Genomic DNA, 24,256 nt, shown 5'->3' with positions numbered 1-24,256 from the left:
ACGAGTTGTAGCAGGTAGGCTACTTTCTTCATATGACGTCAGCTCACACAGGTGTGCGCGTTCCTCGTTCCAAATATGGGCATAGAGGTGAGCCAGTCACACACCGGACAGACAGGTAGACAGACAGATACTGGTGGTTTCTGTCAGAGAAGTAGCTGTAAAAAAAAAGAATACTAAAGTTTTTAAATACTAAAGATTAGCGGGGGGCATAGCCTACCATCCCTACCCGTAGGCTATTTAGTAGGCTAAATAGCTTCCCACCAATGTGGTGTAGCTTCTAACATTAGCTGCTTCTACAACTTTGTCTCATTTCCTCTTGTGTGAAGACTGTCAGTGCTCTTTAGCTCCCCCCCCCCCCCCCTCTCTCTCTCTCTCTCTCTCACACACACACACACACACACACACACACACACACACTGCATCCATTGTTTGAAGGCAGTATTGAGCAGGAATGGGAAGAAAATTATAGTAGCCTAAATACAACAACAAATATGACTTTGATAACAAAACAATCAAAATTATAGCTGCTGCGCAGCAATGGGTCGTGGCCGGGCAAGTCTCAAGTCTTTTAGGTTGCTTCTCAAGTCTTTAGTCACAAGTCCAAGTCAAGTCTCTTATGGATGAGCTTTCTATCATCTGCTGCATGTCTTCTCTGTCCTAGGGTGCAGCTGAACCCTTGCTTCCTAAAACACAATACAACACTATCATAAGTTAGCACTCATGCTAGGGCTACAAATATTTCTTCTTCTCCAGAAAGGTGTACAGACAGACAAGCAGACACACAAGTTACTTGCCTCCTTGCTGTGGTAGAGTCGATGAGGTGGGAGAGCTGATGTTATGGAGAGGAAGGCTGAGCGATTTATAGATGACATCATCAGTGATGTCACAAAACTGATGACATCACTGATGACATCAGCAAACATTTTCCAAATATACAATATACAAATATACCCAGACCGAGTAGGTAGGCCCAATAGGCCTATACTGATCAATTCAAAATACTGATAAGTTATATGGATCAGCTTGGTACCAAATAGAAACTTGTTTGTTAATTACAGGCCAGTTGCAGCCCCTCAGAGGCTAGTGGATCCTGAACTAATTGAATTTTTTGGCCGAAAAAGTTATTTTTAGAAAAGAAAAAGATTTACTAGTATTTGTATGATGGCTAGTGCTAATTTCAGGCTGTGCTAATTTATTTATTTTTTTACTTCTAAATTAAGCAAGTCCTTCTGTGCAACATCTTAGAAATCATTTGGAAACACATGCTAGCTGTGTTTTAAAACATTTGCATAGAGGTCTCCTCTATGGTCATATGCATCAATAATTAATCTCTGAGAAAAGAGCACTTCCCCATTCCATCCATCCAGCCAGCCAGCCTTTCCTCCCCCTGTGGACATCAGCTGACTGACTGACTGACTGACTGACTGACTGACTGACTGATGACCACTCTGACCCAGAGTCTATTTCGGCACATAGACTCTGACTGACTGACTCACTCGTAGGTTGATGACAGGTTGTTAGCTACTGTTGTGAAATATTGTCAGAAACAGGAAGGATGTGAGCTCCACATGCCCTTCTTTAGCCTATAGTCAAACACCAACAAGAAAGAGGAAATAACTGGGAGGCTTCATTTAGTGAAACTGAGATTTTAGCTTTTTACCACAGTCTGATTGGTTTGCAATATGGCCATTTAGAAAGTCTCAGTTTCAACATAGGCCTTCTAAGTATACGATGTGATGCACTTACAGCTTCACAGCCAATGAGCATGAAAGCCGGGGGGTTTTTCAACAAGGCTATTAAGTGATCTTATCATTCCCTATTTCCCTCCATCAGACACCCCACTCTCTTGTTTCCCTCTCAGCCAGTGAAGGGGAGGACAGGCGTGTGGGAGAGGAGGAGGGAAGATCGGTCCGATATGCATCTTAGCCACCACTTAGCCATCGAACAGATTCAAGAGGATGGAGAGGGAGGAAGGGAAGGAGGGAATGAGGAAAGGAAGGGAGTGAGGGAGGGAGGGAGGGAGGAAGGAGGCGGGTGGAAGGTATTTTTGAGAATTGTCAGATTTCGTTGCAAGTGAGTGAATCATATCCGTTCGGTGAATATGACATCACCTATAGAGTTCAACTTCGTTTCATTTTTGTATTTGGTTGTACGTTCACTCTCCCCAAGTCGCATGACTCACAAGTCACAATTCACTCACAAAATTGGAGAATGTGACAAAAAAATGGTCAAAAAGTGCAAACAAAAAGTTAAAATAAAGAATTATTTAAATCTGGCTTTGATCAATGCCCTAAATGATAGGTTTGCAGGCTGCTTGCAGAATGGATAACTTAATTATGTGTGAATTGTAAAAATATGTAATATCTAATGAAACTATAGACAGAGATGGGCGAAAATACATCAAAAAGTATTTTGATACAAATTACAAATACTTGCTCAAAACATGTATCACAATACAAATACAAAATACTCGTCTGAAAAATGTATTTGAAATACAAATACGTATTTTGTATTTTGAAAATACATGAAAATACATTTTATAAAGACTGATAAAGAACGGCAACAATTAGTCAATTCATCGATTCATTGCCAAATATTACATAACTTTCCTATTTTGATTATCTATTAATCATTTTGAGCCATTTCTTTAAGGAAAAATGTCCTAATTCTCTGATTCCAGCTTCTCAAATGAGAAATGTTCTGGTTTATTTACATGGTAAATCATCTCTTTTGTCCTCTGTGGCAGTATTCTTCTTTGTGTACCCTCTAACTGTGTTAGAGTCTAACACACTACAGTTCTTCCATTTCAGTTGTTTTTCAGCACAACTTATTTATCCTTCACTTCAGCTGTTAATTGCCTTCTGTGAGGGCTTTTGAGTTACAGGTAGCATTTCTACATGTTACAGTAACCTCATGTTTTGGAGCTTTGACCATGTTTAGCCATAGATATGAGATCTGTTATGAATGGTATGTTATGATAGTAGGTCCCCTATTAACAACTTCACATCCACCATGTCAGTAAATTGTCACATAATAGTCTTTATTTAACATGCTGCACACATAGAAATACAGCAACATTATTTATTCCACCACAAAAGGTTACTTTTCAGGAACATGTAACCATGGTGCCGCAGTATGGCATTCATGGTGAGGGGAACTTAATCCTGTGGCTAATGTATGGAAACAAGGAGGCTGTCAGCTTTGTAACAGTATATTTATTTATCCATTTTGTAGAGCTGAGTTGGGCACAGAGGTGTTTTTTTTATATTAGTTGTGTCTCTTTAATATGATGGCTTGCATGCAGTAAACAGTTTGATTTGCAGATAGGGCAGTTTGTCTTAGCATGCAATAGGCTTATCTAACCATCACATTTATTATTTTATCTCTGGGGGAATTTCCACAAACACGAGGCTTCAGTACTAGTCAGACTTCCTGTTCTGTTTGAGTGAGACTTCCTGTCCATTTCAACAGTGGATAAATGGTTACAGACCAGTCAGACCAGTTTCAGTTCTTGAAACCTTCCAATTTAACATACTAAAAATCCCAGAAAATCCCAGTAGTGGAACATTGTCAAAATTGGCATTGTCTCCACAAAGGAGGTGATGTTTTCTGTGCCGTTTGTCTGACCGTTTGTCTGTTAGCAGGAGGATTACGGCAAAACTACTGGGCCGATTTTCATGAAACTTGGTGGAAGGGTGTAGCATGGGCCAAGGAAGAACCCATTACATTTTGGAGCTGATCTGATTCGGGTCGGGTCAATGAAGGGGGCGGGGCTAGAGAAAAGTTGCTAGGATAGGAAGGTCGTAGAGAGTCTGGATTCGAGAGGTGGGTAGGGGGCATGGACAGGTGTATCGGGGGGGAGTGTATGTGGGAGGTGGGAGGGGGTGTGGACAGGAAAGGGCGGGGCTAGGGAAAAGCCCTACCAAACATACTGTAACATAACAAAACAAAACATAAAAAATGTGTGGCTAATATGTTCTAATGTTACAGTTAGTGGAAAAAAGTGAGTTTTCATGCACATCTTGTTCCCTCAGACAGCCATCGCAAACCATAACTTCATTGTCATGTCATTCACGAGTCTCGCATTGGAGGCAATTTGATTTCGGCAAGGCAATTTGTAGCTCAAACATGCAGACGAGTGGACAGGCTAAGTGTTCTCCATATCCAAAGGTTATGGATAAGTTGACCGCCATTTATCGTATTTACTGTTACCAATGACAGTCATTGTCTGTTACCATTCAAAGTAGGCTAGCTTAATAAGCACTTACTAGTTAGCTAATAGCTTACTAATAGGTATAGCTTAATAATAGCTTATTAAGATACTTGTACTATCTGTTGTTATTCATGTTCTTTGTGCAAATAAACAAAAATAAATAAACAATAAACACTTACTCTGGAGATGATGTACCACTTGTGCTCTTCTCCCTACTTATAAATTTATAACACTTATAAAGCCTCAGGCGGTAATGCAACATAAAGGATGCCAACTGCCATAAAACACATCACAATTGCTCAAGTGACATCACTGATGACATCACAATTGCTCAAGTGACATCACTGATGACATCACTGATACATGACAATCGTGACATCACTGATGACATCACTGATACATGACAATCGTGACATCACAATCATGGCACACATGCCACCCCGCCCACTTATGTTTCCTGTTAGGACCACTGCAAGGCATCACCAGAAAGCCATTAGAAGAAGAAGACTTTCAGGAAAGACCAACAAAAGAGGAGAGGGGATCGGGTTTTAAAGAATGTAGGGAAACAGTGCATGGATAAATTCAGAAGGAGGCGGTAATGCAACATAAAGGATGCCAACTGGCAACTGCCATGAAACACCACAGAGGAAGAAGACCTTCAGGATTAATTTGCCCAAGATCTTCATGCTGCAGATGCCATCTATCTGTACCAAAAAACAAATACCTCAGACCTTTCATGAAGAACATGGTTGTCCAAAGAAAAAGAGCAGACAGCTATTTAGAACAGAATGATGATGAGCAAATTGCACTTGGAGACCTAACTGTGAAAATTGAACAATACCTTGAAGTGGTGATCAAATAATCATTACAGAAATCAATGGCAAACCAGAAGTGGTTACATTCAAGCCGAAGGCCTCAAATATTTTGAGTGCATTTTTGCATGCATCTAGGAAGGACAATAATGATGTTGCATATCCCTCAAAATATATCATCTGCCAAAGGAAACATGGAAACCCTTCTCCTCAAAGAACTGTTTGCTGGCAAGAACTGTGAGTTAAACATATCTGCAATAGGACATGCCATGCAGGCAGCATAGCAAGGGTTCTCATCACGCCATTACAGATAGGATTGACAAATGCATCACCAATTTGGATCTAGATTTTTGGTGAAAACACTTGGTAACCTTCGATTCTGTTCCTCATATCAGGAGGTGAAAAAGTTGAGTCAAGTGCAGCTGCATCTCAAGGAACATACCTTCCTGGCAATGTTGAAGGCCACTTCATTCAGTACATTGCTGATAATGTTGACCATAACATCAGAACCATTGATGGCCACAACACATTACATGGTATGGGCCTTATAGCTGGAGTTACACCAGAGAGCCAAACCAGTACCTCTGATAGCTGTGACATCATAGCAGCAGTTGGACACATCAATATCCACATGTGGAAATCAGAGACCCCTGGCCTTTCATCCATGTCCTATGGGAGGATTGAGAATGCCACAGGTGGGTGATTCTCATGAACATGGTACAACTCATAGCAAAACTCAAAGATATCAAGAAGATATCAAGTAGGATCTAATTTCACCATTCAAATTGAAATTATAATTCACTAGGCATCTTGCGCGCTACGCGAGCTCGCCTGCCATGCAGCTCGCCGAGCTGGCCCTGCAGCTCGCATAAGCAGGTCGTGGCCTCGCCCTGGTTGCTCCTTGATGGCATACTTCAGGGATCCTGGAGCTGGCAACATACAGCTGTCCATGGCTGAAGACTGAAGCCAGACTCCCACTTCTTTCAGTGTCTGCCCCTGGGACTTGATTCTGCTCCACAACTGCTTTTATGACATCACTGATGACATCACAACCTCTTATGACATGACTGATGATATCACAATGCCTCTGACATCACTGATGATGTCACAATTTATGACATCACTGATGACATCATCACTGTGTGTGTGTGTGTGTGTGAGTGGATTTATGACATCACTGATGATGTCATCAGTGGGACAGACAGACAAACAGACAGAGCCCTAGCGGAGGCAAGAGGTCTAAAGACTACACCACTCCGGTGAACTTTGTGAGTGCTGGTCTGCGTAAGACTGCAGCTGAGGAGAAACAGCAGCAGCAGCAAAAAGGCCAAGGAGATTCTGATTACTCTGATGAAGATGACACTCCTGCAGCACCGCAGCGCTGCACCCTATACACTCAAAATGGGTACTTTTCGTGACAACAAGCCCCAGAGGTTTGCAGCTGGCATACGGACAGGACAAGGCCTAGGTACCTGGGAGAAACACACAAAGGGGATCGGACAAAAACTGCTGCAGAAAATGGGCTACCAACCAGGGAAAGGCCTGGGCAAGAATGCACAAGGTATTCTAACCCCCATCGAGGCGAAGGTTCGTAAGGGCAAGGGAGCAGTGGGTGCTTACGGCAATGAACGCACCAAGCAGAGTCTTCAGGACTTTCCTGTAGTCGACTCAGAAGAAGAGGAAAAGGAGTTTCGGAAGGAACTCGGCCAGTGGCGTAGGGATCCTGTGGCTTCTGCTGGAAAGAAGAAGCCCAAGTATTCTTACAGAACTATAGATGAGCTGAAGCCTACAGGCAAGCTGGCTGGACGGTCTGCAACAACACCCGCTGGAGAGTTGGCACAGGTTAAGGTGATAGATATGACTGGGAGAGAGCAGAAGGTGTATTCTAGCTACAGTCACATGTCCAACAAGCACAGTGTTCCAGATGAACTTCCACCAAGCTTGGCCACGCGAGATCAGAAGGGCTCTGGCTTTGCTCTCCCCGAGCTGGAACACAACCTGCAGCTCCTCATAGACCTTACAGAACAGGACATATTACAGTCTGCCAGACGTCTGCAGCATGAGAGAGACGTAGTTGTGACTCTGAGCCATGAGTCGAATGCACTGCAGACCAGACTGGTGACAGAGCAAGACTCCATCCAGAGAATGGAGGCTGTACTGGAACTGGTGGAGCGTTTTCAGTCTGGGGAGACGGCACCAGGGGTGGGACCCAGCCTGCAGGAGTGTGCCCGGATCTTTGAGACCTTACAGACAGACTACTATGAAGAATATAAAACAATGGGACTAGGAGACCTGGCTGTAGCTGTGGTTAATCCTTTACTCAAAGAGAAACTTCGTACCTGGGACCCTCTGAAGGACAGCTCTTATGGTCTGGAAGAAGTTGGACAGTGGAGAGCGATCCTTGAATCTAGACAACTCCACTCCAGCACCCCAGAAGCAAACATGGACCCTTACCACAGATTGCTGTGGGAAGTGTGGGTCCCAGTGCTGCGCTCGTGTGTGTCGAGCTGGCAGCCTCGTATGGTAGGGCCCATGGTCGACTGTGTGGAAGTATGGGCTCCCCTTCTCCCCCGGTGGATGCTGGATCACCTGCTAGAGCAGCTCATCTTGTCCCGGCTGCAGCGAGAGGTGGATAGCTGGAACCCTTTAACAGACACCGTGCCAATCCATTCCTGGCTCCACCCTTGGCTGCCTCTGCTCCAAGCACGTCTAGAGCCTCTGTACCCGCCCATCCGTAGCAAACTAGCCAATGCCCTGCAGCGGTGGCATCCCAGCAACTCCTCCGCTCGTCTAATCCTGCAGCCATGGAAAGATGTTTTTACACCAGGAGCATGGGAGGCCTTCATGGTTAAAAACATCATCCCTAAACTAGCTCTCTGTCTCGGGGAGCTGGTTATTAACCCTCACCAGCAGCAGATGGATCCCTTCCACTGGGTGATGGACTGGGAGGGCATGCTGTCTCCCTCCAGCCTTGTGTCCCTGCTGGACAAAAACTTCTTTCCAAAGTGGTTGCAGGTCCTGTGCTCATGGCTGAGCAACAGTCCTAACTATGAGGAAATCACCAAGTGGTACCTGGGTTGGAAGACCACATTCAGTGATATGTTGTTAGCTCAACCACTCGTCAAGGACAAATTCAACGAAGCTTTGGACATCATGAACCGTGCAGTGTCTTCAGGCATGGGTGGATATATGCAGCCTGGTGCCAGGGAGAACATTGCATATCTCACACAGACGGAGAGGCGAAAGGACTTCCAATATGAAGCGCTGCAGGAACGCAGAGATGCTGAGAGTGTGGCTCAGAGGGGCATCAGCGCCGGTCTGCCCACCAACTTTAAAGACCTTATCCAGACCAAGGCAGAGGAGAACAACATCGTCTTCATGCCCCTAGTGGCCAAACGCCACGAGGGCAAACAGCTGTACACATTTGGGCGCATTGTCATCTACATAGACAGGGGGGTCGTGTTTGTGCAAGGAGAGAAGACCTGGGTCCCCACGTCTTTACAGAGTCTGATAGACATGGCCAAGTGAGGGTGGACTGATTGATGGGAGTGTCTTGTTCTGCCAAGAGTAAAAGAGAATAGAGGAAATGTGTTTTTATGACATCAGTACACTTAACCTTTGTCAAGAGTTACTGTATCTTTGTAATTGTATAAATGTAACTGGAACCGTGAATAAATCTTTTTGAACTTTTTCCAGACACTTTTAGAGACACTGTGAGGGAATAAATTCATTACAAACTTTTTTTTTCCAATGGCAAGCACTTCAATATGCTCAAGGGTATCACCAAAAATGTGTATGATTAACAAATACGAAGTTGTAACTAACATTGTGAGAAATGCCATGTTGTATTACGACTACATACTTCATACTACATGAGAAAAAAAAATCTGTTCTACTTAGAGACTCAACAACCATTTCTGTGGATTCCTTGCCCCCAAACATGTGGAAATAGACACCAAATTTGTAATTCTAGGTCTAGTTGGAGTCAAGATATGCCCACAATTTTAATAATGGCAGCCATTTTGAAAAAACGTCATTAACATACTTCCACTAATAGGATTTTCTGGGATTTTTACTACAGTGTTTCGGCCATCAATATGAACATAAAAATGTGAAAATAAATTCTGTTGCAATTAGTTTAAGGTCAAACCTTATTTTCCCTAGACTACTTCCTCTGATTTGTGGTTGAGATTGTTCTGCGGGTAAGCCAATCAGAGGCGGAGTAGAAGTGACATCTCACATGATGTCTTTTTTATTCCACAGTTTAAACCTGTGTCAATGTTTAAAATGTGTCCATTTGAGAATACAATGAAATAAAAAATGTATTTTATTTGTTTAAACTACACAAAATACAAGATCTGAAAGTATTTTGATACAAATTACATCTTGTTTTTCTCAGTCCAGCCAAATACAAATTACAAAATACACAAATGTATTTGAAATACGTATTTGAAATACATGTATTTCAAATACTGCCCATCTCTGACTATAGATGTGTCATTTTCAAAACTTCTGAATATTTTTAAATAGGGGGCTGCAGATTTTAGCCACAATTCAAATATTAGAAAATGTGTTGCATGACTGCTATGAAAGTGTATTGACCCCAATACCAGCTATTTCAACAACGCAAAGAAAAAAAGATAAGAAAATGTTCAGTTCAGGGTGGATGCATATTGCATTGATTTAGCTATCAAAAGTGTATTTTTATTTTATTCAGAGCCTGCTTTTGTGCTTCTGACATATCAGCATAATTTCATCAGCTATGAAGGAGTTGAGAGATAAGCACATTTTCTAGGGTTAGTTTGGCCTCATCCAAGGATGTCCTTATCCCTGAGATTAAAGTTTCACATCGACACATTTCAAATAGGGATAAATAACCCGACTAGCCCTGCTCTGGAGCAGGGTTATTCCCAGAACATGATTAAAAACAGGGTCATCTGCTGGCTGTGTTAAGAGGGTTAGAAGACTTTGTGTCACTTGTGTGGCGTCCAGTCAAATAACTTATCCTTCACAAAGTTGCAAAGCGATGATGCGTGGCATTCCTCACGTGTTGCCACCACAGACAGAATATTTGGACATGTAAACCCTGGAACAATGCTGTGCAAATTGTTAGCTTGACTTAGGCTAAGAGTCAGCCATGGGTTAAATGTGTATGAAAAGGGGTTAAGCTAACCCCGAGCCAACTGTTAGACCTGGGTTAAGATAACCATAGAGTCTATATGGTTATATGTGCTGTATACGTGTGAAAAGCCCATGATGGGAAAACTCAAGCAACAACCATGATCTAGAATGTCTGATCTAGAATGTTACTTATTTGCAACAAGGAATGAGGGAGGAAGCTTCTATCCATTCTACTGTATGTAGACCTATGTATGTACATCCTATGTGGCCTTCACAATGCTGATATTCAGAGTGTGCAGACAAGTCCTTGAAAATGCTAATCTGGCATTTTATATCTGTAAGAACTGCAACATGTAGAATTTGTTTCCAAAGAAACTGGAGTAGGAATGGAGATACTGTAGGCATGCTCTTCCAAGACACATCTGGACTGGATCTAGTCTGCCTAATGGTGTTTTCACTAATGATGCAAGTAGTCAGAACTGAGTTGCTTCGCCTATGTCTGTTATCTCCTAGTTTCAAGAACCCGTCCTGCCCCCTTGAGCTACGGCGGCCTGTGACAAACAATAAAGTCACAATTTCATTATCTAGCTGTGGTTCTCAACTTTCTTTTTTCATATGAGGACCCCTCATTTAGTCCACATGCAGCCACAGGCCCCCAATTGATGAGATTCCCAAATCTGAGAATAATTTGTATTACTTCATGATTTTGTCAAGAATCCCATGACTGTATAGGTAGAGAGATAACAGTGAAAAAAATCATCAAAATAGTCATTCTTCTACATTTCTTTATTTGATTATTATTTTTACAGTTTGCTAGGGACCCTTAAACCCCCTCAATGACCCTTGGTGGCCCCTGGATCCCACGTTGAGAACCACTGAACTAGAGGTGTAAGCTAGATCCTCAGAGCAGAGATAGAACAGAAAGTTCTGTCCTACTGCAGTGCAGCGCGTTGTCACTTCTTTGGCTCGAGTACAAGGCTTAGTACAGTGATACTCAACTTGCGGCCCGGGGGCCAGATGTGGCCCGCGGTAGGGTGCAGAGTGGCCCCCCAACCATTTTCTAATTCACAATGAAAACTAACATTAAATAAGGTTTGACTGAGCTGAGCTCCAGCTAAATTGTCAAATATTGCCGCCTGCTCACAGCTCAGGCACTTACAGTATATGTACTTAACTAACTTAGCCTAACTAATACAGTAACTATCCTGTGTGCACAACATTGCCAGACTAAACTCCAAATTACACCCCCAAAAAACTAACAATCCGCTACAGAAACATTTATATTCTTATTGTTTGTTTATTAACTGGCCCCTGGCCTCCTGTCATTTTGCAGAAGTGGCCCCCGAGCAAAGCATGTTGGGTATCCCTGGCTTAGTACCTTTGTAGCTGAAATGAGTTGTGACGCTGGTCGCTCATCATTGAAGCTGTTGAAAATCCCACTTGTTGAAAGTCACCCGATCTACGGGTGCGAAAGTCCAAAGGGGTGGGAGGGTTTTCCCAAAGAAGAAGTGACTTTTGATTTTGAAATCCAGAATTCTCAGCAGCTGGCCAACTAATAACCGAGTCACTGGTATCAGTCAATAATCCTACCAACCCCCACAGTATGCCTCATTTCTCAGCCGAGCTCCTCCACTCCATAATTCCCTTTTTTTGAAGGTGAAGGTTCAGCCTATTTATTATACAGTCTGTGTTCAGCTCACTTTGAAGCAGGTTTGGTGGGAAAATGTGGAGAAAATAAACTGTGTCTATGTTGCCACTCAGAGACAATGTTTATTCTAACTTCAATGATAATGGAATTTGTAACAGTGAAAGATCCGCTCTCTCTCACACTCACTCACTCACACACACACACACACACACACACACACACACACACACACACACACACACACACACACACACGCGCGCGCGTAAACTCTGTGTGTCTTCTCACTATCATACTGGAATGTGTAACAGCCTCCCAGATCCCAGATGAACTTGACCCTGACCAATTAGCTATAAGACAAACTGGACGGGGAGAGATATAGCAACAGAAACATTTGTCAAGTTAATCATCGCAACATGGTTTCAACACACAAACTGTTGCTCGTGGAAAGTTTTCAAACTTTACATTTTGGAAACTGCGTGTAGGCAGTATATGTATATATATACATGTATATATATGTATATATATATATATACAGTATACCATATACTGTTTCTGATCAACATTCATGATGATAAAGCAACAGAATTGAAAGAAGTGAGCAAAATAATTTCAGATCCTCCTACTGTACATCCTTGATCTTCAATGCGGTTAACACACCTCGATTTTGTGGGTTTCCATTTATTGAGGCAAGAACAAGAACACTCCTGTTAAGGTGTTGCACAATATCATGAAAATAACCAAGAAAGACAGACAGTTGCCAAAAAACTAATTCTGAAAGAATGGAAGTCCCCCTCTTCACCTTCCTTCCAACTGTGGTTGACGGACATGATCTCTGTTATAAGGACGGAGAGGCTCAGATCCTTGAGAACCAATTCACTTGAAACGTTTCTAACTATTTGGGAGCCGTTTCTGGCCTACCTCGACGAGGTTAAGGGCGGTGGGTGACTTGTCCGGCTGGTTTCTGTTGGACGCCTTGTGTCTTCTTCCTCTTACAAGTATATAAGCACCTTATATGGATGGTACAGTAGCACCACATTATGATAACTGTTGATATACATGTATGTATGTTTTTTGTTTGTTTGTTTGTTTGTTTGTTTGTTTGTTTGTTTGTTTGTTTTCTGTTACTGTGTCTGAGCTTGTTCATTTTTGTTCATATAATTTGTTAAAATTGAAAATAAAATATATACAAAAAATAAAGACAGACAATTGGATTTTTTAACGTGTTTACATAGTTGGTTCTTATGCCAGTTCCTTTAGACTGATTTATTAAATTAATCAATTTAAACTGGGTTATTACAGAAATCAGACCAATCAAACAATTACTCTCAGTGATCAGAGTATTGGTAGGCGTGTGTCAAAGAGATGGAGAGACAGAAAGAGGGAAAAGGACAGCAATCCTTTGCTAACGGTCAAAGACAGATAGAGGCAGTGAAAAGAAAGGAGGCTAGGCTGGATGTCTCTAGGCTGGATGTCTCTAGGCTGGATGTCTCTAGGCTGGATGTCTCTAGGCTGGATGTTCAGTCTGTGCTCTGCTCTTTTCTGTTAATCATTTCCTGGAGGGGAGCCTGCATCCGCCAGCAGTTTAACCCCACTATACAAATAGTGTGTGGTGTATTAGCGAGGACACATCACTATCACCATGTGAAAAAACTAAGGCGCGCAAGAAGGGCTCTCAGACCAACAAACAAGTCTGAACAGAACAAGAAGCCTTGCAGAAGAACAATGTAAAAGTAGGTCAATCAACATAGTGCAGGTGAAGGTTTTAGGATGGAGCCTACAGTACTATACCATTCAACCAGCCCAGTCACCAGAATAACATGTCGGCATGTTACACTTCTGCAAACCATCTCAACGTTTCTGAACCAAAAATAGGTTACATCACACTTTTTTCATATGAGATACTCTCTTCATCTTCATTCCCCCATGAGAGGTCTGTGTTCATGTTCATTCAACACATTCTCACTCCCAACCCGTCAAAAGCTGACGTTCGGTTTTCCTTTCACTTTAAAATGGAGGTGGGGAACCCCCTCCATTATAAAGTGACATTCCCCCTCCGTTACAAAGTGACGTTCAGTCAGGAACCCTTTCTCTTTCCCTTCATTTATTATAACTAGTGCAGTGCCCGTTCGCCCCATGCACCACCCCCTGGGCGCATACCTCATAGCATGCCTCATATGGCTCATTTCCACCACATATAACAGCACAGTACAGCTCCACTCTATCTGGTATTACTCGGCTCTACTTGATATAGACTCTGTTTCCATAGCAAGTTTACTTGCCTCCGCCCACACCTGGTCGTCAATGGGACCGCATATCTGCCCTCCGCCCATTGCCGAAGTAGGCTATAAGTATAACGTTAAAATGAAATCAATACACAGAACTTTTAAACTGATTATGAAATACTGGTGCCTCTAAATGACATACAGTGTACATGGGCAAATGTGACAATCGGCTAGGAGAATGGATATCACTTTGTTGTTACTCAAACTCACATGCATGCACTGCGCGGGGACGGGAGAGGCGCTACGAGGAGAACCCCAGCGGCAGCTCAACAGGCAAGACCCGCGGCTTCGCCTGCGGCCTAGCGGAGGCAACTACAAACGGCTTCCCGAGGAGCGCATGCTAAAGCTGAGCAAGGAGATCGATTTTATATCACCAGCGCTGAAGGCAGCAACACAAAAGACTGATGGAAATAACATAATATAAGAGAAGGTAAGCCCCCACTAAACTGGTATGCAGCGCTGCATTGACAGTCAGTAGGATAGACAGTAAACACGATTCTGCCTGACCAATCAGTCGTCTACAATGTTTTCACGTCACCGTATGAACCCGGGTTCGCAGAATAGAACCCCGACGAGGCAGGGACCAAAAGTAGCACGACTCAGCCTCAAATCTAACCGGGCTGGGCCGGGTTTTACCGGTGGGATGAGACCATTTATCGAGTCGAGCGGAGCGGGACCGCGCTACTAGCTGCGGTGGAATTGGGCCAATAGAGGCCAGCGTATTTGAGGGCCAAAGTTCAACGGTTAAACTTTGAGCACAAAACCTGGCAAAATATCAAGGTGGTCCACGTTGCTTTCGGTGGTGCAGCTGTTAACCCCTTTAAGACCGGTCTTAAAGGGATACACACACAAATGCTGCATCAGGTATAAATGGGTTTAGGAGAGTGCAGCCACATCCTTCATTGAACACAATGGGCTGCTCTGCACGATGCCATGCTTGCACGTTTGGTGTGAAAGTCTTCTCAGCAGGGTGGGGGCTTGGACCCAGGTTTTCTAGCTCAAGTTTGGTGTGAAAGTCTTCTCAGCAGGGTGGGGGCTTGGACCCAGGTTTTCTAGCTGAAGGGCGATCTCTCCCCTCCCTCACTACATCAGGCTGCTCACTAAATTATGTTTGTATGGAAGCTGTGATATGTTACACTTCTTGCGGTTCTTTCCCCCAAAATTGGTGATTTCACCCTCCCTTACCTTCAGAACTCAAGACAACTCTATTGTCTCGCCTCCGTGTTTCAGAGCGAATGATCTAGAAAATAGATGGATGACTCTGATCGTCTGGTTTAATTAATTTAATAAAGTCCCTTATGCCCTTATGCTGCCATCAAGTCAGATAAAGTGTGACACCACTGTAAAGACTGAACTCTGAACATTATGCTCCTCTGTCTGTTTTACTACCTCGCAGCCCGTCTCACCCTGTCAAGGCCATATAGCGCCAGCTGCCAAAGGGAAATTCTTTCAATCATTAACTTGACTGTCAATGTTTAGAGAATCTGGTATCTGTTGTTGACGGCAAACAGAAACTGCAAGTTTTCAAACAAAAGCGTAAAAAAATGACTTCATTCGGCAGAGAACAATATGTTCTTTGCTTTGGAAATAAGACATTTTAAACAATAAGTAGTCTATACAGCCTGCCCTGCCATGGCCGTAACTTTGAGGACAACTGAAATCATGATTTTCTTTTTTCTTTTTTTTATAGCCCCGGCCCCCAGATCTATTCATCGGTCATTGATGTTTTAAAGCCCTCGTAAATAACATGAATGACATTGTTGATCAGAAATGCAACAATTTGCTTCCTCTCTGTGTGCTATATACTGTAGAAGGAAGAGACATAACTCACCACAACGTTCACATTTTGCATTGGGGCTAGATTGGGGCTAGACTTTTGGGGACAGTTCTATTGAAGTGAATGGGTAAGTAACTCCCCTGTAAGTGATGTTTGTGTAGATGGGCCATTGTATTTAATTGAGCAGTATTCTGCCATATGTGACCTGTATGCAGAATATATATTATGTGGGGAGACATTTATTTTTTGTATGATTGGAAAGCAACAGCACAGTGAAGAGGATATTAATCTAATATGATGTCTGTAGTTCTTTATAGATCTAACCTCTTAATTTTGCTCTCAAACTGCACCAGATTGAACCATTTTACTTTAAAATGGACAACATTTTCTAATGAACTAATTTCTATTTATTAATTAACATATGGATTATGTAGGCTAATTAACATCACCTATGAGGCATTGTTTGTTTATTTGCTAAATACAGTACATAAAGAAGTGCAACTAATTTAACACAACACAGTAATACTCTATACTCTATACTATACTGAAGACATTGTGTGTAACTGCAGTGTCCAGTCGTTTGATGCTGGCTCCCATCGTGACCGTGACGGGCCACAACGGTTTCAATTATTAATGTGGAGTTTTGTTCAGTGTTAGTGTGTGAGGTGCATGTGTCTCTATGGTAGAGAGAGAGAGAGAGAGAGAGAGAGAGAGAGAGAGAGAGAGAGAGAGAAAGAGAGAGAGAGAGAAAGAGAGAGAGAGAGAGAGAAAGAGAGAGAGAGAGAGAAAGAGAGAGAGAGAGAGAGAGAGAGAGGGAGAGAGAGAGAGAGAGAGAGAGAAAGAGAGAGAGAGAGAGAGAGAGAGAGAGAGAGAGAGAGAGAGAGAGATGGCTGGGTCGCAGTTCACAGAAGCAAGGGAAAATGTAGGATAGGTGTGGTCATAGTCATATACTTATATATCCTATATATCTACACACAACATAGGTTACATACATTATACTACATATTTCCATTCACTTTAATTTCAGTTCCAACTGTACAGTATCTTGAACATCCGTTTACTTTTCTTGTTACAAATGTTTACAATGTTTACATTTGGAAGTAAATCCACTTCTGCGGCGGCTGTAGCTCAGGAGGTAGAGCGGGTCGTCCACTAATCGCTTTGGATAAAAGAGGTCGGTGGTTCGATTCCCGGCTCCTCCAAGTCTGCACGTCGAAGTGTCCTTGGGCAAGACACTGAACCCCAAATTGCTCCTGATGGTGTGCCAGCACCCTGTGTGGTAACCTGCCACCATCGGTGTGTGAATGGGTGAATGTACCTACTGACTGTAAAGCGCTTTGGATAAAAGCGCTATATAAATGCAGGCCATATATATATATATATATAAATGCAGGCCATTTACCATTCCGGAACTGATTGCTTTGATCAGTGACTCATCTCGACTTCTGTTGAACTGCAGAGGCAAAGACTTGTAGAAACTTGGATATATTGTGCTCACTGTGAATATGTGTGTAACTGTGAACTGTGTGTAGTTCCTGTTGATGCAAGTAGACGTATTGTCCTCTTCTTTACGAAGTTCAATTGTATTCCACTTTGTCAGCATCCCGTGAGACACACAACACTATTAAATGATATGGTGAGACTCACCGGCCCATGGCGATACCATGTTGACCAACCTCTACTCACAGCTCATCATCTGAGTCCGTTGAGTCTGTGTCCTCTCCTGGGAACAGGTCAAACAGGTCAAACAGGTCAGGTCCTTCAAATGCCAACTGTGCCAGTTGAGCCTCGACCATCTCGTTTGCGGCCACCCTTCCCATCATCCGGCCGACAGTTCTTGTGAGAATGTTCCTTAGGAGAGGTATGACACACAATGCTCTCTTTTTCAGGAGTGCCCTGTTCACATTCACACACACATTCACACCTGGAACCTAGCCACTACAGCCACAGTCTGATCTGCTGGCCACTGATCAGCTCCAATGGAGCGGTTGGGGTTAAGGGCCTTGCTCAAGGGTACCTCAGTGGTGGTAATGAAGGAGGGGCAAGCACTGCTTTTTCACTTTCCCCACCCAGATTTATCCTGCCGGTCCTGGGGATTGAACTGACGACCTTCTGGTCACAAGCTTGCTTCTCTAACCTTTAGGCCACCAATGCCCCTAAAGGATTGCCTCACCAGCCCCGACCTCAAAATCCAAGATGGAGGGTCCCGCAGCGACAGTAGTGAAAGTTGTAAATACTGTTTATCAGCACTTCTGTCTTTGTGTCTCATTGAATCAGTCATACACACAGTACTGTCTAACTTCTATCTGTGGACATGTTGCTACGGTGTTTGTATGTCCAAACTACAGTGAAATGCGTTGTTATCAACTGTTATTGCTAACAATGGCTAGCCTGGCTAGCGCTAACCCTGGCTGGTTTCCAGACCGCTAAAGGTTGACCTACAGCGATGATCCAGCGGTCCAGGTCGTGGTTCCAGCATGTCATTTGAACACTACCTGCCACCACCACGTAATGCGGTTTTAAGAGGTCGTGGTCATTTCACGTATTCTGTGAGATCAGGTTCGAGAAGACAAACGATGGGAAAATAACTGAAACACAATTAATAAATGTCACACATCTATCAAGCAGAAATATAAGATGCAAGAACAAGGATAAAAGCAAAAAGATCATGCTAAAATGCAAAAACATGGAATAAGATACAGAAATACAAAGGTAAATATATATAACATAAAATGTAAATGCAAATGGTAAAAAGAACACCACTATCAATTTTGTTATAAAAAAAATGCTTGATTTAAAACCAGTGACTGGATCAGCAGAGCTGATGAGCTATAGAGCGGCCATCATAGCAAAATATTGATCCACTCTAGACCTCTAGACTACAGTTCTCTAATATAATCAGGCGCCAGACCATGCAAACCCTTGTGATTAATATAATGTTAAAATGCATTCTAAAAGTCACTATAGGTAACCAGTGCAGGCCAGGGAGGCTGAGACTGAGGTGATGATGTTTCCTTTAGCCTCCAGTTCTTTGAGAGATGGAGGTGGGAAATCTTCTTCTCATAAAGGTTCAGTGATGTTTACATCTGCAGATTGGGGACATGAGAGGCATTTGACTATGGAGGCATTATTATCATCTTGAAATTTGGGAACGTGGTATTGCTTTGTCCACCCTCTGGTACGCAGAGGTATGAATAGTGTCAGATTACCAAGAGAGGGCTTTCGTCCTCGTGTTCATGAACTACACAATGCTCCTGTGTTCAGATCAAAGATAGTGGGAAATAGTCTTCCTCAGCTCTGGGTGATACATCAACAGAGTTGGATTACAAGAAATACTCTATGGGAAATACAGTATAGGCCTATAAGGTGTGCTGGTCTCTCTCTCTCTCTCTCTCTCTCTCTCTCTCTCTCTCTCTCTCTCTCTCTCTCTCTCTCTCTCTCTCTCTCTCTCTCTCTCTCTCTCTCTGTCTCTCTCTCTCTTGGTGGTAATGTATGGTTAATGAGTCTAGTCTGTAGCTGACAACAGCATAAAAGTGCTCCCATCATCCAGTAGCACTGGACTTCCTGTTAAAAGCCCATCACCAGGCCAAAGCGTTTAACCCCCATCAAAACTTTATGCCAGCAAAGCCTTTCACAGTCTGATTAGCTTCCAAGCTAAGGTTAGGAGCTTTGTGCTCACTAAGTAGTCTCTCTCTCTCTCTCTCTCTCTCTCTCTCTCTCTCTGTCTCCATCTCTGTCTCTGCCTCTGTCTCTCTCTCTAACTCTCACACACACATGCACATCCACACGCACACACACACACACACAAGGCAGCCGCACATTACGCACAGACAAAACCAGCTTTTTAGCCAGGAGGTCCAGACTGCATAACAGGGAATGCCTGAAAATTCTAGCCTCATGTTTAATCCAGTGCCACTTTGATGATGCCATCAGTTCCGGGTGGGGCCTCAACAAAGCCCTGAAACAGAAACTTCAGGTGGCACAGAACAAACTGATAAGGGTAGTTCTGGGAACAGAAGCCACGTGGGGCAAGGCTCAGTTTATTCATCTCCAGTGGTTACCAGTTGAGGACAGGGCCAGACAGCTTCAACTTACTATGGTATTGTAGCGATCCTGGGTCGCTAAGGATAAGAGCAAGCACGTGAGCCTAAGCTAAAGGGATTGTCCCTTTAGCTTGATGGTTAACGTGTTGGGCTTGTAAGCTGGAGACCCGGGTTCGCGAACAGGCCTCGCCTGTGCCGTTACATTGGTGCCAGAGGTGGGATGGGTTGGCCGCGCGGTCATCGGAAGGCAGCCCGGATGGGATGCGTGAGGGAGCCGAAAGCGTCCGCCAGTTGCTGCACCAAGCTGGTAATGGCCCGGCCACATCTACGCGTCGTTTGACGCGGGCTGACGCTGCTGCCCATCCACTTTGTATTGGAACATGCTGCTCGACGCCTCGCAAAGCATGCTGGGAGACCAAGCGACGCGAGCAGCATGTTCCAATACAAAGTGGATGGGCAGCAGTGTCAGCCCGCGTAGATGTGGCCGGGCCGTAAGGCAGGGAGTAAGCTGAAGCGCAGGGGCTGCGCTTCCCACAGGAGGAGGTAGTGTAGCGATCCTGGGTCGCTAAGGATAAGAGCAAGCACGTGAGCCTAAGCTAAAGGGATTGTCCCTTTAGCTTGATGGTTAACGTGTTGGGCTTATAAGCTGGAGACCCGGGTTCGCCAACAGGCCTCGCCTGTGCCGTTACATTGGTGCCAGAGGTGGGATGGGTTGGCCGCGCGGTCATCGGAAGGCAGCCCGGATGGGATGCGTGAGGGAGCCGAAAGCGTCCGCCAGTTGCTGCACCAAGCTGGTAATGGCCCGGCCACATCTACGCGTCGTTTGACGCGGGCTGACGCTGCTGCCCATCCACTTTGTATTGGAACATGCTGCTCGACGCCTCGCAAAGCATGCTGGGAGACCAAGCGACGCGAGCAGCATGTTCCAATACAAAGTGGATGGGCAGCAGTGTCAGCCCGCGTAGATGTGGCCGGGCCGTAAGGCAGGGAGTAAGCTGAAGCGCAGGGGCTGCGCTTCCCACAGGAGGAGGTAGTGTAGCGATCCTGGGTCGCTAAGGATAAGAGCAAGCACGTGAGCCTAAGCTAAAGGGATTGTCCCTTTAGCTTGATGGTTAACGTGTTGGGCTTATAAGCTGGAGACCCGGGTTCGCCAACAGGCCTCGCCTGTGCCGTTACAGTATAAACAATAGAGCACCTGATTACTTTAACAATTATTTTAAGAAAATAGCACATGGACACAACACAAGAGCAAGTGTAGGAAACGTAGCCCTCCACAAGCATAAGACATGAATTCCATTCATGATGAGATTATCTGATCCAGCGCAGATCCTACTCTTTAAGACACTAACTAGCACCACCTGGGTGCAATTGCGCATGCACCCTGATTGGCCGGACTCGGCTATATAATCTACTCTCAGGTGCGGCGCGCTTGCTCTTCTGATTTCCAGCGAGCAGATGTATGTATGTTGTCGTGTGAGACTGTAGTAGACATGTGTGTAGGACAGAGAAGGCATAGCCATAGCCTACTTGCTTAGAGTAAAGAGCTGGTAGCGAGCGGCCCCTCTCAGGACTGCGGTCAACTGAGCCGTCGTTTGCGAAACCACGGTCAAGCCAGCCGCCACTTGGATTTTGATGCGCGTCTATTCGTGCTGTAACGGTACCGCTGCTTCACCGGTGTTTGGAGCGGGCTAAAAAGTCGAGTGTCACAATTCAGCGATCCTTTCTCACATTTATTTACCACACTAGATCGACATTACAACACACATAGTGTATTGAATGATTGTTGTTGAATATGTCACAAAAGTCCTACCTTATTGACCGATCGTAGCAGGAGTTTCGCCTGGTACTAGCATGTTGATGCTATCAACAAGATGGGGAAAAACAAGCATTTCCGGGACTGGTTTTTATACACTGTCATGAAATGGGCCATTTTCATGGTGCAATTTTGGAGAAATTGATAGTCAAATTCTCAATTCTGACATTGAAAAAGGTGTTTTATCGATTTTCTAAGTACTGTAAAATCACAAAGCTCCATAAGCCCAGACCATGACTGACATATTTGTGTACACTACACCCCTGGGTATAGACTGTCATGAAATGAGACATGAGACTGGTCTAATAAAATAAAATAAAATAAAATAAAATCACCTGGGAATAATCTTCAGAGACAGCAATAAGAACAGTATAGCCTAATGTTATGACAAATTGCCATTTTCAATATTTTCAACTCAACATTTCCAGCTCCTAAGAAACTGCTGTCAGATATACCAACTTTGATCAACAACCAATAATCAGATAACACGCATAAGATCCAACTCAAGCAGAATAGCACACATATGATTCAGTGGAAAGCCTCTTCGGTCACTCCCCACATTTCTTTTTCCCCACATTTCTTTTTTGTGTCTTTACTGATGTCATATTTCCTGTCCGATGATGTCATTCACTGATTTTCAGTGTCATCTTTTTGTCAATCTTTTGTCTTCTTCTAAAACCGAGAAAAAAAAAGAAAAAAAAAGGCAGTGACATGATCACAGTGCATGCACTCACAACTTCAGCCAGCCTACAGCCTATACACACTACACACTACACTATACACACAGCCTACACTATACACTATACCAGCTAAATGCTGCATGTTGAGATTCGCCTGAAAGCACCGCAGGCCAGAGTTAACATTACACGCTGTGTGTGTGTGTTTGTGTGTGTGTGTGTGTGTGTGTGTGTGTGTGTGTGTGTGTGTGTGTGTGTGTGTGTGTGTGTGTGTGTGCGTGTGCGTGTGTCTGTGTGGGGACAGGCCCGGTCACGATAGTCTTTCCTGGAATGTGTGTGGTGTGCTTTCACCTGAAGGGATTCATTAATTTACCACAGGGGAGGGAGGGAGGGAGGGAGGGAGGGAGGGAGGGGCGGGGCACATATGGGATGGTCTGAAATCCTCTTCCTCTCTCTCTTCTATTCTGCAGTGTTCCCACAGCCTCATTCTCTCAGAGCCACTCATGATGTCTGTGTGCTACTACTACATGCCGGCACCCACCTGACATTTAGCTGTGGTTACATTTTGAGCCATATTTCTCCATTCTTGAATGAAATCATTCTAAGTGAAGATGTGTTTAAAATGATCACATAAGATGTGCTCTATGATACATATATATATATATATATATATAGATATCTATCTCTCACATGTTCTAGTTTCCAAATGATCTAATCTTATGACCTAAGCAACACTTCCACTTTCTATTTTGTGAGGAGTTGCACAATTATTCTAAATGCAAATATTCCTTTTTCAGGTTATATTTAAGGCGACGACATTTCCACTTTATTAGACAATATAAAGAAATGGGAACGATGAGAAAGAGAGGGATGACATGATAATATTGTGATTGTGAATATAATAGAGTCAAACCCCCACTGTGTGGATGTAAGGAAGCAGGACAAGAGCACAAACCAAGAAGAATGACATTTGAGATTCTGCAAACTCTAGAATCAATACCACTTCCTGTTTTCCCTGGGAGTGTGTGTGCGTGCGTGCGTGCATGTGTTTGTGTGTGTGCGTGCATGTGCGTTTGTGTGTGAGAGTGAGTGATGTCCCTGAGGCTTTCTCAGTCATGTTGTGATGACGCAAAGAGGAACTCAGGGAGAAACTCTGTTGAAAGAGGCTGTTTTCACCTCCTCAGGGATGATATTGGCTTGGTATGTCAGGCACAACAGACCTGATAGAACAGTGGACTCAACAGGCAATAAATCCCCCTACTCCCATCCTGAACTACCTGTGGGGTCACACAGGGTTACTTTCTAGGCCTGGTTTTATTTTCCCTACATGCCCAGCTAGACTGCCCTTAAGCCCCAACTGTCTTGAAAATCTGTATGAGTGCCTTTTAGCATTGTCAGCAAGAAGTCCAACAACTTCCGAAACACCACATCTGAAATTATTTTTGGTTCCTCTAAGTCTATGAATATGATAGGCGTAACTGGGGAACTTGACGTCAAGGTGTGTGCTCACATGTCGATTAGCTGGAACTATAGCCTACTGTGGAGCAACCTGCCTGAGGAGATAAGGCTTGCTGCTAAACCACACGTCTTTTATATCAGCTCTTTGTGAAACAATTCTTAAATCTTTGTTTTGATTTATTATTGACACATCTTTACATGAGCTCCCAAGATTTAAATGTAACCTTTATGCTCTGTAAAGCACTTGATACAATGTTTTTGTTTGCAAAGCCGTTGAATTATTGACTGTTCAACTAATGTCAACTAAGCTGTTGAAATGTTACAAATAGACTCTGTTGGCAGACTATGCAAATAAAGTGTTAACAAAAAACTCAGAAGTAAAAGTGGCTGTTCATGCAGTAATATTCTATAT

General features: G+C 43.7%; 1 pseudogene across 1 annotated transcript; it reads left to right on the top strand.

Moving 5' to 3' along the window:
- The first annotated feature begins 1,915 nt into the window (after positions 1 to 1,915).
- Positions 1,916 to 8,553, top strand: LOC310796173 (tuftelin-interacting protein 11 pseudogene; annotated as a pseudogene). Its single transcript has 2 exons — positions 1,916 to 2,041; positions 6,219 to 8,553. The product of its transcript is annotated as a tuftelin-interacting protein 11 pseudogene (transcript).
- Positions 8,554 to 24,256: the final 15,703 nt, after the last annotated feature.

Source organism: Poromitra crassiceps, assembly GCF_964638095.1.
Source record: "Poromitra crassiceps genome assembly, chromosome: 22".
NCBI classification, from domain to species: domain Eukaryota; kingdom Metazoa; phylum Chordata; class Actinopteri; order Beryciformes; family Melamphaidae; genus Poromitra; species Poromitra crassiceps.
This window is presented reverse-complemented; position numbering and strand designations above follow the sequence as displayed.